The 15,494-nt window shown below is 50.8% G+C and overlaps 1 protein-coding gene across 1 annotated transcript in view; it reads right to left on the bottom strand.

Moving 5' to 3' along the window:
- LOC147659374 (exportin-1-like) overlaps nucleotides 1-15,494 on the bottom strand; it is a 379,442-nt gene that overhangs the window by 84,859 nt on the left and 279,089 nt on the right. The window lies entirely within an intron of this gene.

Genomic DNA, 15,494 nt, shown 5'->3' with positions numbered 1-15,494 from the left:
TTGTTCATAACCTGTTCGCTGTACCATTTAGATGACCAGAGAAATGTTGGTAGGATTGTGTCGATGTACTATTGTTCTGAGCTATGTCATTTCCAATGGCGTACGCCCGGGTGATGGCCTCGGCCGCTCCAGCTGATACCCTACGAGTGTTAACCTGGAATGTTAGGGGCCTCGACGATCACAGGAAGTTGAGAAAGGTACTCCATTATCTACAGAGACACCACGTAGATCTGGCCTTGCTTCAGGAGACACATTTTCCACTCACAAGCAAGTTTCTGCAGCACAGGGGCCTGTTGGGTAACTCCACCGCGGCAGGCTTCACTACGCATTCTAGGGGTGTACTGACGTGGGTGAACCCGCGCTCCAAGCTGGTCCTACGGTTGCTTCCAGCGGACCCTGAGGGCCGTTATCTTATTTCACGATGCGAGGGAAAGGGACATGATTTAATTGTAGTCAATGTATATGGCCCGAATTATGACTCCCCTGACTTCTATACCCGGCTAACCCTCAGTTGTAGGCAATATGCCTCGGCTCACAAGCTCTGGGGGGGGGCACTTTAACCTGGTACTGGACCCTGGTTTGGACAGGTCTTCGGGCCCTGTGAGAAGGCCTGCGGCAGCTGCGGTGGCTCTTACAGCTGAACTGCTGACTCTAGATTTGGTTGATGTGTGAAGGAGTAGGAATGCGGGCAGGGGTGGGTACACACACTACTTTTCTTTTCATGACATCCACACCAGGATTGACTACTGGTTGGCCTCTCATTCCATCACTAATCGAATAGTGGCGTGCACTGTACTCGCGCGAACACTGTCTGACCACTCGCCGATACTGTTTTAGAGACGCCGAAGCGTAGAATCCCCCCGTTCACATGGCGCATCCCACCATATGTGCTGCTGGATGACACCTTCAGAGGGGAAATAGCGGAGGAGATTGACCTCTTCTTTGAGAAGAACTTGGGCTCAGTGGACAGCTTCCACACGATCTGGGAGGCTTTTAAGGTCTGCATACGCGGGATAGCCATGGCCAAGCACTCCAGCGTCCTGATGGCCATACGTCAGCGCCTCTAGGCCCTGGAGTCCCAGTTAGCCGTTCTGGAGGCGCAACTCTTGACGAATCCTGACCCTACCGTGTCGAAAAGGGCTTCGAGATCTGATTTCGGAATTTAATGAAGAGGCGGACAGGGAGGTCTGTTTCATGGGAAAGTACGCCACGGCAAGAAAATATGGAGAGAGTGAACGCTCTAGCTCGCTGTTAGCTACAATACTACGCGAGGAAAAGAGTACCCCTAGACTGACGGAGCTCGACACCCCGGGAGTGTCCACGGTCTCGACAGACGAGGACATTGTCTCCGCTTTTCGGGACTATTACTCTGAATTGTACACGACCAAATCCACAAATATGGATACAGACATAGACTACTACCTTGAACATATTCAACTACCGTTTCTGGCGCAGTCGGACAGGGAGTTTCTCATGTCACCCATACAAGCGGACGATCTCTCTGAGGCTTTGGCTGCTATGCGGGTTCACAGCGCTCCCGGCGTGGACGGTTTGACAGTGGGGTTTTATAAAGCTTTCAAGGACAAACTCATTCTGCACTTGCTGTCTTTATTTGACGAGGTAGGCGAGGAGGGCAGTATGCCAAGCACCATGAGGGAAGCACTGTTAGTTACCATCTTAAAGCCGGGCAAATCACCTAATACCTGCAGCTCGTACAGGCCAATATCCCTTTTAAACGTGTATACTAAACTCTATGCCAAGATCCTGGCTGCCCGGTTGTCCCTCATTACACCGGAAATAGTAGCCCCAGAGCAAGCTGGCTTTGTGCCGGGACGGAACTTGGCCCATAATATATGGACGGTGCTGGGCACGATGCAGCATGTACGACAGGACGCGAAGGCGGTGGCCATTTTCCTGGACATGGAGAAGGCATTCGACTCCGTTGAATGGCCATTCATGCTACGGGTCCTTCGTCACATGGGGCTGGGAGAGCAGTTCTTACAGATCATAGGCGCTTTGTATTGGAACTCGGTGGCTAGAGTGCGGATCGGGGATCGAGTTTCGGAGCCCTTTGCCATCAGCAGAGGAACGCGACAGGGTTGCCCCCTGTCCCCCCTGCTATACGCCCTCGGGCGGAGCCGCTTGCGTGCGCGTTACGAGAATACCACTGGTACCGAGGGGTTAGCTTCCCGTCCTACAAAATAATCGACGTATGCAGACGATACGCTGCTGTATGTGCGGAATCCAGAATCAAACCTGCCCCCAGTTCTCAGGGAGGTGGTGCGTTTTGGCGCCCTCTCGGGTCTAAAAGTGAACTGGGAAAAATCGGTGGTGTTCCCCGTAACCCCGGCGACGGAGCGCTTTGAAATAGACTACCCATTACACTGGACCACGGACTCTGTGCGTTACGTGGGGGTGATGACTCATATGGGCCCGGAAGTTCTTTTCAATGAAAACTATGGGGTGGCATTGAGCAAGTGTGAGGACGAAGTGGAGCGATGGTGCAAGCTACCGCTTTCCTTGATGGGCCGAGTAGCCATCATGAAGATGGTGATTCTCCCGAGATTTTTATTCTTGTTTGCCACCCTGCCCATAATACTTTCTAAAACCTTCTTTCGGAATGTCACGAAACTTCTAGTACACTTGGCCTGGGGAGGTGGGCAGCCGCATGTGCGGTGGAGCACCCTCACATTACCGTGTGAGTTGGGAGGGCTCGGTTCGCCGGATCTGGAGAGGTACTATAGGGTAGCCCAGGCCACACACTTGGATTCATGGAGACTAATATTCCGCACGTACGCATGGAGCGACTCATCGCAGACCCTCTCCCGCTCCCGGCCACGGTTTGCACTCCTGTGGACCGCCGAGTGGGCGTCTTGGACTCGATAACAGCTACAAAGCATGCCTGGAACGCATTGTTGAAGGCTAGGGAGGAAGAGCTGCTATACTCCCCCGCGATGGAGGTGGAGTGGCTGCAATGGCTGACCCCCATCGGGGACAAGAATGTCGTGCGGGCGCTGCACGGCCTGGGGATTAAGACTGCGGGGGAATTGTTCGCGGACGGTAAAGCCAAGACATGGGCCCAGGCGGCCCAGGGGGTGGAGCGCCGGACAACGTTGCAGTGGTTCCAGTTTCACAGACTCTGAGGGGCCTTGAGAGAAGTATTGGGCCTGGATATGTCCGAACCACCGGACATCCCAGAACTCGCCTACATCATAGCTACTGCTTCCCCGCGGCACTTGACGACGCAGTTGTAAAGAGCATCAACTCTTACAGGGCGCAGGAACCATCCAAGGCCCGGTTGGCATGGCAGCGGGACCTGGAGAGGTAGATAGATGACTATGTGGACATACTGCTGTAGTAACACTAGGAAAGTGTCGCTGAATGGACGGCACAGGCTGTGGTCCACTTTAAATTCTTACAACGAGTGTAATACAATCCCGAGCGCTTACACCGCTACGGCCTCCGTCAGACTGCGGAGTGCGAGCGTTGCCACGCGCCGGTGGCGGACTTCCTACACATGGTGTAGAGCTGCCGCAAGATCCACGAGTTCTGGGTGGCAGTCATTTCGGAGCTCAGCGAAATACTGGATCATGAACTTCCACTTGAACCAGCTTCGGTGCTGTTGGGCTATTAGAAGCCTCTGCCGGTGGCCTATCGGCGATTGACTGATATGGGATTGCTGTTGGCGAGACGTACAGTGGCGCAGTGTTGAATGAGAGGGCCAACCCCGACCAAAAAACGATGGGCCAGAGATATGGTGTATTGTTGCACGCAAGCTGAACACTATAGCGAGCTCCTCCCCCCGACTAGTAGGCCGAAAAACTTCTGGGGCTTATATAACACCTTCAGATATGCTAGAGATGACGCAGTAGACCCGCAGGGAGATGAGAGAGAGGATTCACATTAGCTGCAACCCCCACAATGCAGGCCCGGGGCTTTGGTCGTGGAAGGGGCGTTTCCAACTGGGGTGACGGGGGGATGGCTGGGTGGAGCATTGAAACCTAGCTGTCCCAGGGCGACAATTGAGTGGTATGGTATGAAAGAAGGATCGAGGGGCGAGGGCGGGACACACTTGGGCTACTTTGGTGGAGTTACACTTAGGAGGATAGAGAGAGGCACAGTCACAAACTTGGACATGGCATTGTCAATAGTGGTTGGATCAGCGAACAGGTTGGACGGCGGGCGGGAGGGGTGGGGGGGAGTTGGGGGTTTCTTCTTAGGTGTTTTCCTTCCTGGTTGGACTAGGGGGTGGGAGGGGGGGATGTATAACGAAAAATGCACCTACATTCCTGGCTTTACAGCACTCGACCTACGTGTCCTATCCTCCAAGACAACTGGGGACGCCCACGGGCACGCAGCCAGGTCACCAGCGACGATTCACTACTTACTTGTTTACTGTGAGGTGATGTTACGCCGCTGTACCCCCGGGTTGAAGGCATCAGGCTGTGTATACCGAATTACCTGGTTATAGACCGAACTCATCATTGTCGTATCCCCGGGTTGACGGCATCAGGCTGTGTATATCGAATTACCTGGTTATAGACCGAACTCATCATTGTCGCATCGCCAACCCGTGAGGGTTGTAGGCGGAAGCTGTGTATGATTTGGATTATGTTAATAAAAGGTGTTTAAAAAAAAAAAAAAGTATACAAAAGTTGCACAAATATGGATAGGCCCGGGTGGCCCCTAAAACAATATACTAAAGAAGTGGTATAAGTACCACGAGTTGAAAGGAAGTAAGGCCTAGGGCCTAGGGAATCGCTGGGGCTATGCTGTACCAACGCAAGTTAGGAACTAGGAGGCCCAAAGGATCTGGTTTGCAGTGCGCAAAGTTAGAAGCAGTTCACATCGGAATCAATGGATGCGTAAAAGGTAAAGGTAGGAAGTCTTCCGGTCAGTCTAGAGCTTAACCCTTTGGAATCTGAACACTAGGAGAGTTAAACTACTCGGGGGCACTGGAGTGCCAGTGTTACCTCACCCACAGGAAGCGGGTGCAGTGAAGTCAAAGTGTGTCGGGATTCTGCAGGAGTTCAGATGGAGCCTTGGAGTGTTGATGCTGCAGGCGAACAGATGTTAAGAGTTTCGATGGATCCAAGGGTGGATCTGAAGTGTTGAAGACCTGAAAGCAGAGGGGACAATGTTCACAGTCACTAGCCAGTGACCGGCTTGGAACCAGGAAGGAACCAGGCGTTGTCGATGTAGGAAGGTGGATACCAGACTATGGTTGCCCCCAACTTTTTGCATGGTGTTTTGCTGGCTTTCCGACTTAGTTGACCTGGGGCCCTGCCAATCAGGACCCCAGGCCTACTGCTCGCTCTCTAAAATGGATTCCATGTACCTTAGGTACATTTCCAATTGGTACTGGGCCACCTTATCAGACCCTGTAACTCAGGGCATAGGTGTACCCAGGGCCTACCAGGGGCTGAAGCATGTATTATGCCACCCCTGGATGGCCATCTAAATCTGACACAACTGGCTGCACGACAGATGGGGCAAGGTGGTGTAATCACCCTTTGCTTTAGATATGGTATACCTATATCTAACCCTAAAATGGACACACAGATTCCTATCAGTCACTCCTATGGCAGGCCTTGACAATCCTGAAGGCAGAGTGCTTGGAATCGTGTGAGATGGTGCTCTGGCATGAGCTGAGCCCGTTTGCAGCTTGCGGAACCAAGTCCCAATAGCTGTTCCATGATAACGCGTACCATATACTCTTAAGTGCATTATAATCCTCGCGGTTAAATGCTATCTCTGGTATCGCTTTATCAAAACATGTTGAGTAAGGTGTCATACGAATTGGAATACTAACCCCTCGCCAATTCTGGCGACGGGGTTAGCATTCCACCCTTCTATAGGGACACAACATGTATGTAACTGTGAACCCCGGTTAAAGTTAACTCGAGCCTCAGCATCACAAAATGGATGCTGCCACCACAGATACGAGTCTGACCCCCTGCAGCTGGGAGTCCTTCCAGCGAGGGGAGCTTGGACAAAGGGTTTCCCGTCAGGGGCGGTGCTAGCACCATCCCAGACAGGGTTTTGTGTATCCTGGGTAGGCAGGGCTTTACAGGAAGGTGACTGCAAGTGGCACCCCGGTGCTCACTATGCATCTGCCGGCTAGAACCAGTTCCAGGGGCACACCAGCCCCTGGCCTGGGGAAAGTCCGGCATGGGAGAGGGGTGTAACCACCCCCCTTCCTGGTCCCACCCCTAGGGCAGGACCTAGTTGCGTACCCACCCCTTTCTTTAGGATAAAGGAAGGAGCGGGGACCCTTCCAAATTAGATCATCTTTGAATCAAGAAACTACTTTCCACGAAAGGAACTCTCGACTCTTTTCAAGATTTCTCCCTTGTGACTAAGGAGTAGTCACCCTGCATCCGCAGGCACCATCTAAGAACACTGCAGTTGGCTGCACGTCCTTCCTCCGGAATCCGACCGACCAGCACGACGAGACCCGGCTTCCCTGGCACCTCTGACCTCTACCTACCTCTACAGCTAAGCTGAGAACCGTAGGTGCGACGAGACCTTGAGGGACCGGCCATCATCAGAACTGCACGACTTCGATCCAGCACGACCGCCGAGGGAACCTCTGGGGAGTGCTTTGGGGTCCGAGAAGCCCCGACCCTGAGCAGCTCCAGCACCGAAGACCAGCCCCCCAGCATCCCCGAGATCTGCGTGGGGCCCTTCTGCTTTTTGGCTGCTCACCGCGTTGTCTGGCTACTAGCCCGCTGGCTTGTGTCCTTCCCGACGACGACAACACTGCTGGTCTGGTTGCTCCAGACTGGCCCTTGCTCCCTTCCAAAAGAGGAGCACCCCGGACCCTCCTGGTCCACTCCAGACGCCATTTTAGGTCCACCGCGTGGGCTTGAGTTTGCCAAGACTTGTTGCCCCAATCCTGGGTCCAGCGACGTCGACAGCATCAACCATCATGGGACAGCTCGCACCTCCATCCTGGTCGTCGACAACGCCTCCTGGTCCGTGAGACTGCAGAGCCCAGCGGCGCCCGCTCACCTGGTCGAGGTGACTTCGCCCAGTGCCAACATGGTGCCTACACAATCACTGGCTAGTGATTAAGAACTTGGTCCCCTCTGCTTTCAGGTGTCTTCCATCTTCGATCCAGGCTTGGATCCACCGAACAATCTTCACTGGTCGCCTGCCAGCAACTCTTTCCTTCAGGCTCCTGGTTCGTCAACGAAAATTTCCGTCGTCTTTTCAGACCTATGCAGCCGCAGCCCCTGGGCTAGGTAACTTCGGCATTTCGGTGCCCCAGCATAGCCTCACTATCCAAGGGTTCAGATCCACTTTCGTTTTCAACCTACCTAGTCTGGTTCGCCCAAAAACACTAACTTTGCTTTTACTAGCCTCCATAGACTTTGTCCAGAGTCCCCTAGGCCTCCTACTAGTAATCTGAAGGTTCAGTAACTTAGTCCTAGCGATTCCAAAGCCTATTAGTCCAGTACTTACCTGCTAGTAATTTCGCATTCCACTTTGATAGTATATGGTTTTTCGTGCCCCTCGGGAATTTGTGTAAATTGTGCAACTTATAGTATTTTCGTAAGAGTTTTGTTGTGTGCTTAGTACCCTGTGCTCATAAAGAGTACAGGGCTGTTGTGATCTTTAAATAAATAACTGTTTATTTTCATAACACTTGTGTGGTGTCCTTTCACTTGGTATTCAAGGGGTATATGTGTGGTAAACAGCTGGCTTAACACGCCCTCTCGAGTCTTTAGCCTTAGACTGCTCGTATCCACGCTACTAGGATAGCTGGTCTATAAGGTTGACTTACAACCAATCATCAATAAGGGTTGCTGGACTGATACATAGTGTTCACTAGAATAGTGAGCACTGCATATCAGGCCACCTTCTCACACATTATATATCAGGCCAACTTCTCACAGTCGGGTGCCAACAGGTGATGTAGTGAAGCTTGTCTCTTCAGCCACGTGGACCAGGCGACTATGACGACCAGGATTCACTCACGAGCTGTCCCACGTAGGCTCTAGTTGATGGCGGTGTCGGCTTCTTGATCGGAGCAAACAGGCTTTGGCTAATGCAAGCCACACAGGAAACAAAGAAGGCTTCTCACTCTAACCAGCAAGGTCAGAGGGGTTGCTGCTTTTGGGAGCAGCAAGGGCCAGTCTGGAGCAACCAGACCAGCGTTGGAAAGTTGGCGTTTGGTCGGCAAAATGGCCACTAGCCAACGGACTACTAACCGGAAAGGCGCGTCGAGTTCATGAAATGAAATCTTGTATTATATATCATGTGTGATATTAATTGAAATAGGTTACTTATTTTCTGAGTTGATGATTAAAATCAAATTAAGAATATGTTTGGAGAGTAAAAATAAAGTACATGTTTTTGTTCAAGATTGAAAAGGTCCAAACTAAGTTCAGAGTATTCTGTGTAAAGTATTATTTTGTAGAGAAATTGATATTGTTGTGATTGTCTCACATATAGCAACAGTGCGCAGAGGTTGAGTGGCCAGTCCATTCAAGTTAGGCAGTACACTAGATAGGCATCCCATAAAACTGGCGACATCACAAAACAGTCGTATGATGGGATTCATAGACGCCTTAGGGCTTGCAGATGCATGGATATATAGTCACCCCACGACCATTCCACTCTGCAGTCCACGACTGCCTCACACGTATAGATTACTTTGTTAACAGCAGAACGACTGGACAGAATAGACAAGGTAGATATCCGGTCTAGGGGGATATCTGATCACTCACCAATACTACTCACTTATACACGCCATTTGACGCTCAGACGCCGGGTGTCCCCCATCCATCCTAGTTATTTACAAGTACGGGAGGTCTCGAAGGGTATCTTAAACACTACTACTAACTTTTTCCAAGAAAACATCGGGTCTGTAGACTCCCCTAGTACCCTTTGGGAAGCCTATAAAGTGGAGACACGTGGCCAAGCTATAGCATTGATTGCTGTCCATAAACGAACCGAACGGGCTAAACGACTCTACATGCAGCGAACCCGACCGCACAATGAGTGCGGCTTAAACAGGCAGAGTAAGTGACGTACCAAAAAGAGGCGGTCCTAGATCGGCTCCAGGCCACGAGGCACAGAGTGTATGAGCTAGGCGATAAGGCCAGGAAAATGCTTGCCTGGCAGGACAAAAAGGAGAAAGCGGGGAGGGTTATCGCACAACTGCGTATCTCTGATGAATCCCCGCTGACGGCCCCTGGGGATATAGTGGATGCACTGGCTGACCATTTCGAAACGGTATATGCCTCCTCTACTGCGTTCACAGTTGAAGCGCTTGGCTATATAAAGGATCTTGCCATGCCACGGCTTACACCGGAGGCGGCGTTGCTATTGGAGGCTGACCTCACACTTGAGGTAGAGATGGCCATTGGCTCCCTGGCATCCGGTAAGGCTGTTCGCTTAACGGCTTTCCAGTCGAACTATATAAGGGTACCGCTCAGGTGACAGCTCCTTTACTGTTGAGCATGTTCCACAATAGTCTCAAAGTGGGTGAACTACCCAATGACCAGCCGGGCAAACCACACAATGAGTGCGGCACCTACCTTCCAATCTCCCTAATCAACGCCGAACCAAAGATTCTAGCCAAACTACTGGCGATACGACTGACTCCACATCTTACGTACCTGATAGGTCCCGACCAATCAGGATTCATGCCCCACCGCAGTACGACTCTTAATCTAAGGCGACTCCACGCGGTACTGGCTTGCCGGTCCCTTATTCATGAACCTGCGGTTATCCTCTCCCTTGACGCCAGTATGGCGTTCAATACGGTGGAATGGCCGTTCCTCTTTGCTACGTTACAACACTTGAGATTTGGACCTAAGTTCTGTGCATAGATCCGCTTCCTCTACAACAATCCGTTGGAGCATGTGGCGGCCAATGGACATATCTCCAGGGATTTCCCATTGGCGCGAGGCACTCGTCAGGGATGCCCGTTATCCCCCCTGTTTGCGCTACTAGAGCCGCTCGCAGCATGGATTAGATGGGAACCCTCTTTCAGAGGCCTTTAGTGGCAAGACACCTGGGAAGACCGTATATCCCTGTATGCTGACGACATACTTTTATATCTCACCTCCCCAAGAAAATCCATCCTGGAATTGTTGAATGTGTGTGACAAGTTTGGTAGGGTGTCTGGCCACAGAATAAACTGGTCCAAGTCGGTCCTCTTCGTTCTGGTTGGTCCGCCCCCACGGCTACGGCAGACTGCCCACTGCATGTCACTACTGATGCTTTAAAGTATCTGGGTATTTTTGCAACGCCTGATCCCTCTGAATTCTATGCCAAAAATCTAAAGCCCCAATTGGACCGCTTCAAAAGTGATGTAACGGTGTGGCGTAACCTCCCCCTAAAACTGCTGGGACGAGCAGCGCTCTATAAGATGATGGCACGGCCGCGCTTCCTCTATGTCCTCGAAAATACTCCATTCCTGGTCCCACAATCCTATTTTAAGGCTCTTGCGGCGGAAGTTACCAGCCTGCTGTGGGGAAAATAACCGGCACGGATTGCACAGGACAAGCTCGTACGTAGTTGGTACGAAGGAGGAATAGCACTTCCGAATTTGCAGCTGTACTATTGGGCAGCGTACCTTAAATTGATAAATCATTGGTTACACGCCCCACAGGACAGACAGGCAGAATCTGGAAGAAAGAGGTCTGATGGCTAATCTCTATCGGCGCCGAAAACCCCCGGGGCTGGTTGGACTACCGAGCACACATTTGGTACCCGGCACATGTGCGACTGAAACATGCAGGGTCAATCACGCTGTGGGACAGCAGTTGGGTGTCCTTCGCAGGAGTAAAGGCTTTCAAAACTGGGATAATATTGGCCTCTCAGTAGTGGGAGACCTTTAAAAAATGGGGCGGTGGTGGACTTTCAACACCTTCACAAGCAATTTGGCATGGCGCAGACGGAAAAATTCTGGTATTTGCAAATCCATCACGCGCTACAGACAGCCATACCACCGGGTACTACACTACAGGAATCTAATCCTTTAGAGGATAGGCTTCTAACGGAGCATATGACAGAAAAAGCAACCTCCTTAACGTACCGCAAACTGGTCAATAATAGGCCGGACCCTACATCCAGATTGAGACAGACCTGGTCCCGGGAGGTGGGTGACTGATGATTCAGAGTGGCAGGAAGCCATATCCTCACCCTGTGAGACGGCGATCCCGTCCAGGCTCCGATTGGTCCAACTCAAGGTGCTACACCGCACATACTACACCAGGACAACTCTTCACGTCATTGGGGCAGCGGAACATAAATACTGTCTACGCTGCTGTGGAGATGAGTGTAGGAAGGTGGATATCTGACTATGGTTACCCTCAACTTTTTGCCTAGTGTTTAGCTGGTTTTCGACTTAGTTGGCCTGGGATCCTGCTATTCAGGACCCCAGGCTTCCTGCTCTCTGTTAAAATGGACTCCATGTACCTTAGGTACATATCTAATTGGTATTGGGTCACTCTTGTAAGTCCTTGTTCAGTGTAAATTAGGTACCCAGGGCATAAGCGCATCCAAGGCCTACCAGGGGCAGCAGCATGCATTATGCCACCCCTGGCTGGCCATCCAAATCCGACAACTGGCTGATCAATCAGCTGGGGCAAGGTGGTGTAATCACCCTTTGCTTTAGATATAGTATACCTATATCTAAACCTAAAATGGACACATATACTCCTATAAGCCACTCCTATGGCAGGCCTTAACAATCCTGGAGGCAGAGTGCTTGGAATTATGTGAGATGGTGCTCTAGCATGAGCTGAGCCTGTCTGCAGCTTTCGGAACAAATTCCTTTAGCTGTTTCCAGGATAACGCTATACCATATACGCTTAAGTGCATTATAATCCTCGCGGTTATTGCTAACTTCGGCATAGCATTTTCAAAACATGTCGAGTAAGGTGTCATACAAATTGGAATACTACCCCCCTCGCCAATTCTGGCGACGTGGGTAGCATTCCATCCTTTTAGAGGGACACGACATGTATGTAACTGTGAACCCCGGTTAAAGATTAACCCGAGCCTCAGCATCACAAAATGGATGCTGCCACCACATACAAGTCTGACCTCGTGCTGCTGGGAGTCCTTCCAGCGAGTCAGGCTTGGAGAAAGGGTTTTCTGCCTTGGGGGGTGTGCTAGCACCCCCCCAGATAGGATTTTGTGTATTGAGGTAGGACAGGCTGAAAGGAATGAGACATGCCTGGGGCACACAAGGTGTCCCTGTGCATACCCCCGTTCAAACCAGTTGCTGGGGCACACCAGCCTCAGCTCTGGCGCGAAACCGGACAAAGGAGAGGGGGTGTAACCACCCCCCTTCCTGGTCCCACCCATAGGAGGGACCTAGTCATAGTACAGCCCCCTTTAGGAGAATAAAGGTAGGAGCTGGTCCCATTCCAAATTAGATTATCCTGAATTGAATCTACAAGAAGAAACTCTGGACTTCGACTTCCCCGGAAGACTGAAGAAATCTCCCTGTGGCCCAGGAGTGACCACCCTGCACAAGCAGGCACCATCAAGCGTCCTAGCGGTTCACTTAGTCGTCCTTCCTGCCGGAACAAGACTTCCGGATCTCGTCGGGCTCTGAATTCCAAACCCTTCCGACCTCTACCTACATCTGCAGCACAGCTGAGATCCGTGGGTGTGACGAGACACGTGGGACCGGCCATCTTGGAGAAACTGCACTTCGCTTCCAGCACGACTTCAGAGGCATCCTTGAGAAAGTGCTTTGGGGATTGAGAAGCCCCAGCCCCGAGCAGCTCCTGCACAGAAGATCAGCCCTCCAGCATCCACGAGATCTGCGTGGGGCCCTTTTGCTTGATTGCTGCTCGAAGCGTTGTCTGGTCACTTGCCGGCTGGCTAGACGACGACCCTTGAAATCTACACCGCTGGTCTGGTTGCTCCAGACTGGCCCTCGCTTCCCTGCAAAGGAGAAGCACCCCGGACCCTCCTGGTCCGCACCAGACGCCTTTTCCACTCACCGTGTGGGTTGCCTTTGCCAAGGCCTGTTGACGCCGAATCTGGAAACAACACCGCCGACAGCGAGAGCCTGCTTGGGACAGCTCGTGCCTCCATCCTGGTCGAAGACACCACCTGGGTGCAGAGTCAAGCGTCCACTCTACACCTGATCGCGACGACAGCATCTGGTTCCTTCCTGGTTCCACTCCGGTCACTGGCTAGTGACTGAACATTGTCCCCTCTGCTTTCAGGTCTTCATCTTCCTCGATCCACCCTTGGATCGCTCCGGACATCTTCCTTCTGGCCGCCTACAGCATCTTTTCTTCAAGGCTCCATAGACTTCAACGCGGAAACCCGACACTTTCACACCTATGCACCCGCAGCCCGTGGGTGAGGTTACAAGAGCATTTCGGTGCTCAATGGTAGATTGACTCTCCTAGTGTCCAGCTATCCTGTCGTTTTAGTACTAGCTAGTCGGAACTGTCGATTACTTATCTTTTCGTAATTTGTACTGTCCATTGACTTTGTCCCGCATCTCGCGTGTGAGTTCACACTCTGCACACGCGTCCTGTATGCCTCTTGCTCCTTACCTAAGGTTAGGGTAGTGTATTCCCAGCGATCCTACAGCCTCTGGTCAGCTCCATTCCTTCTATCGATTTCCTTATACCATTTACTTAGTATACGTTTGCCGTGCCCCTAGGGCACCATTGTAATTCGTGCAACTTATCGTATTTTTCTTAAGAGCCTTGTCATGTGCTTAGCCCTCTGATCTCAAAGAGTTCAGAGGTGTTTGTTAGTAATAAATATATTGTTTATTTTCCTAACAACCTGTGTGGTGTCCTTTCATTTGGTATTCAAGGGGTTATATGTGGTAAAACAGCTGGCTTCACATGCTAAAAGAGTTTAGCCTAAGACTGCTTTGTCCATGCTACCATTAGGATAGCTGGCCTATAAGGTTGACTTACAACCAATCATAAGGGTTGTTTGGACTGATACACGGTGATAACTAGAACTAGTGAGCATCATATATCAGGCCAACTTCTCACAAGGATGGCGAATCCTCTGGAACTCTGCCTTTCTTGTCAATCCAAGAGAGCACAGCGGATACCATATCCGGGGTTTTCGTAATTTTCACTGCCGTATGCCAGATGCAAATCGATTATGGGAATGAAGCATATAGACTTCCTAGTTTCTTCCTTGAAATCATATAGGAAGCAGTCTGCCTGCTTCACTGTCATTGGCAGAGGAAACCAGATAGTTGCCCTCTCCATTAAATTATGGTACCCTCTGATATCTTCAGGAGGCGAGTCTGCTGGATGATGTGGAGTAGACAGTGTCGGGGTGATGCAATTGTCCCAAGGATCCGGTGATAATGTACCTGGGATTTCAACCTCTTCTCTTTCCTCCTCTGAGGAAGACAGATGTTCAGCGGGAGATGCTGCGATCAGAGGGTGAGGACTGATCCTGGGTGTATCAGGTAGTGGTAAAGTCGGTGTGCATTTTGGTTCCGAACGCAGAGGAGGTGTCAGGTTGTTCACCCTGAGATGGAAACCGCTGTCTAATCAGTCAACATTGCTAGTAAATCCTGGATGAGAGAACATGTCTGATGTGACGGGTCTCTAGAACGAGAAATAGGAAGGAAGCCGTAAGGTTGGTAATGGCGGAGCAAGTAAGGAGGTAAAGGTGACACATTGCTGAGGTAAGTCACCTCAGACCGTGGGATGGTCTTGGTCACTCTAATGTTCACCGTCATGGATTCAGGAAATTTTAGTTGACTGTATTGACTTGGTCAAAGGAGCAATTGACGAACGTTCGTTGGCAGCACTGTAATCCTTAAAGCAGTTGACGGTGCCCTAGACGTTGACAGGCTCTTAGTCTGTAAACTCCTTGATGGTATGGACCTGTAACAGCTACCATCGTTCCGGACGTCGAATGTGTTAAAGATGACGGTGGTACTCATGGTTGTAGACTGCGTGGTGCCGATGGTGATATTCTGTCAGATTTGTACCTCAAAGAATCTGAGAAAGAGGCTTGAGGACTGTCTTTTTCCTTAGTTGACGAGTAGAGGGTAAGGATAGTGCAGGCTCCGAGGAGCCTGCTTTCTCCTTTTTTTAATCCTTGCCCTCGGGAGAGAGTTTGAGATGTTTTCTCCCTTCTCCAAAGTAACCTTCTTGGGATCTAGTTCTTATAAGGCATTGAAGATCAATCTCTCTGAAAACGTTCTCTGATGTTTAGATGTCTGGAGCCAAAATAGCTCCCACCCTCTATCCAACAGAGTCTTTGAGAAGACAAATTTTGCACAGTCTTACCTAGTGTTTGGGATGGAGACCGTATATACAATCATTGTGTGGATCATCCACATGGACTCTTTCTACCACACATCTTACATGGATAGAAAAGGCTTTTCTTGTCAGATATACTGGAAAGTTGGTAATTTTGGAATAAAATCTAGCAGAGATGTAAAAAAAAACAGTAAAACTCAGTGAGACTCCCAAACAAGACGTGCAGTGAATATCCAAGGAAAATGGCTATTCTGGGAG

This window comes from Lissotriton vulgaris, unplaced genomic scaffold (assembly GCF_964263255.1).
Source record: "Lissotriton vulgaris unplaced genomic scaffold, aLisVul1.2 SCAFFOLD_2182, whole genome shotgun sequence".
NCBI lineage: Eukaryota > Metazoa > Chordata > Amphibia > Caudata > Salamandridae > Lissotriton > Lissotriton vulgaris.
Note: the sequence above shows the minus strand (reverse complement) of the source record. Positions and strands in the feature narration are given on the sequence as shown.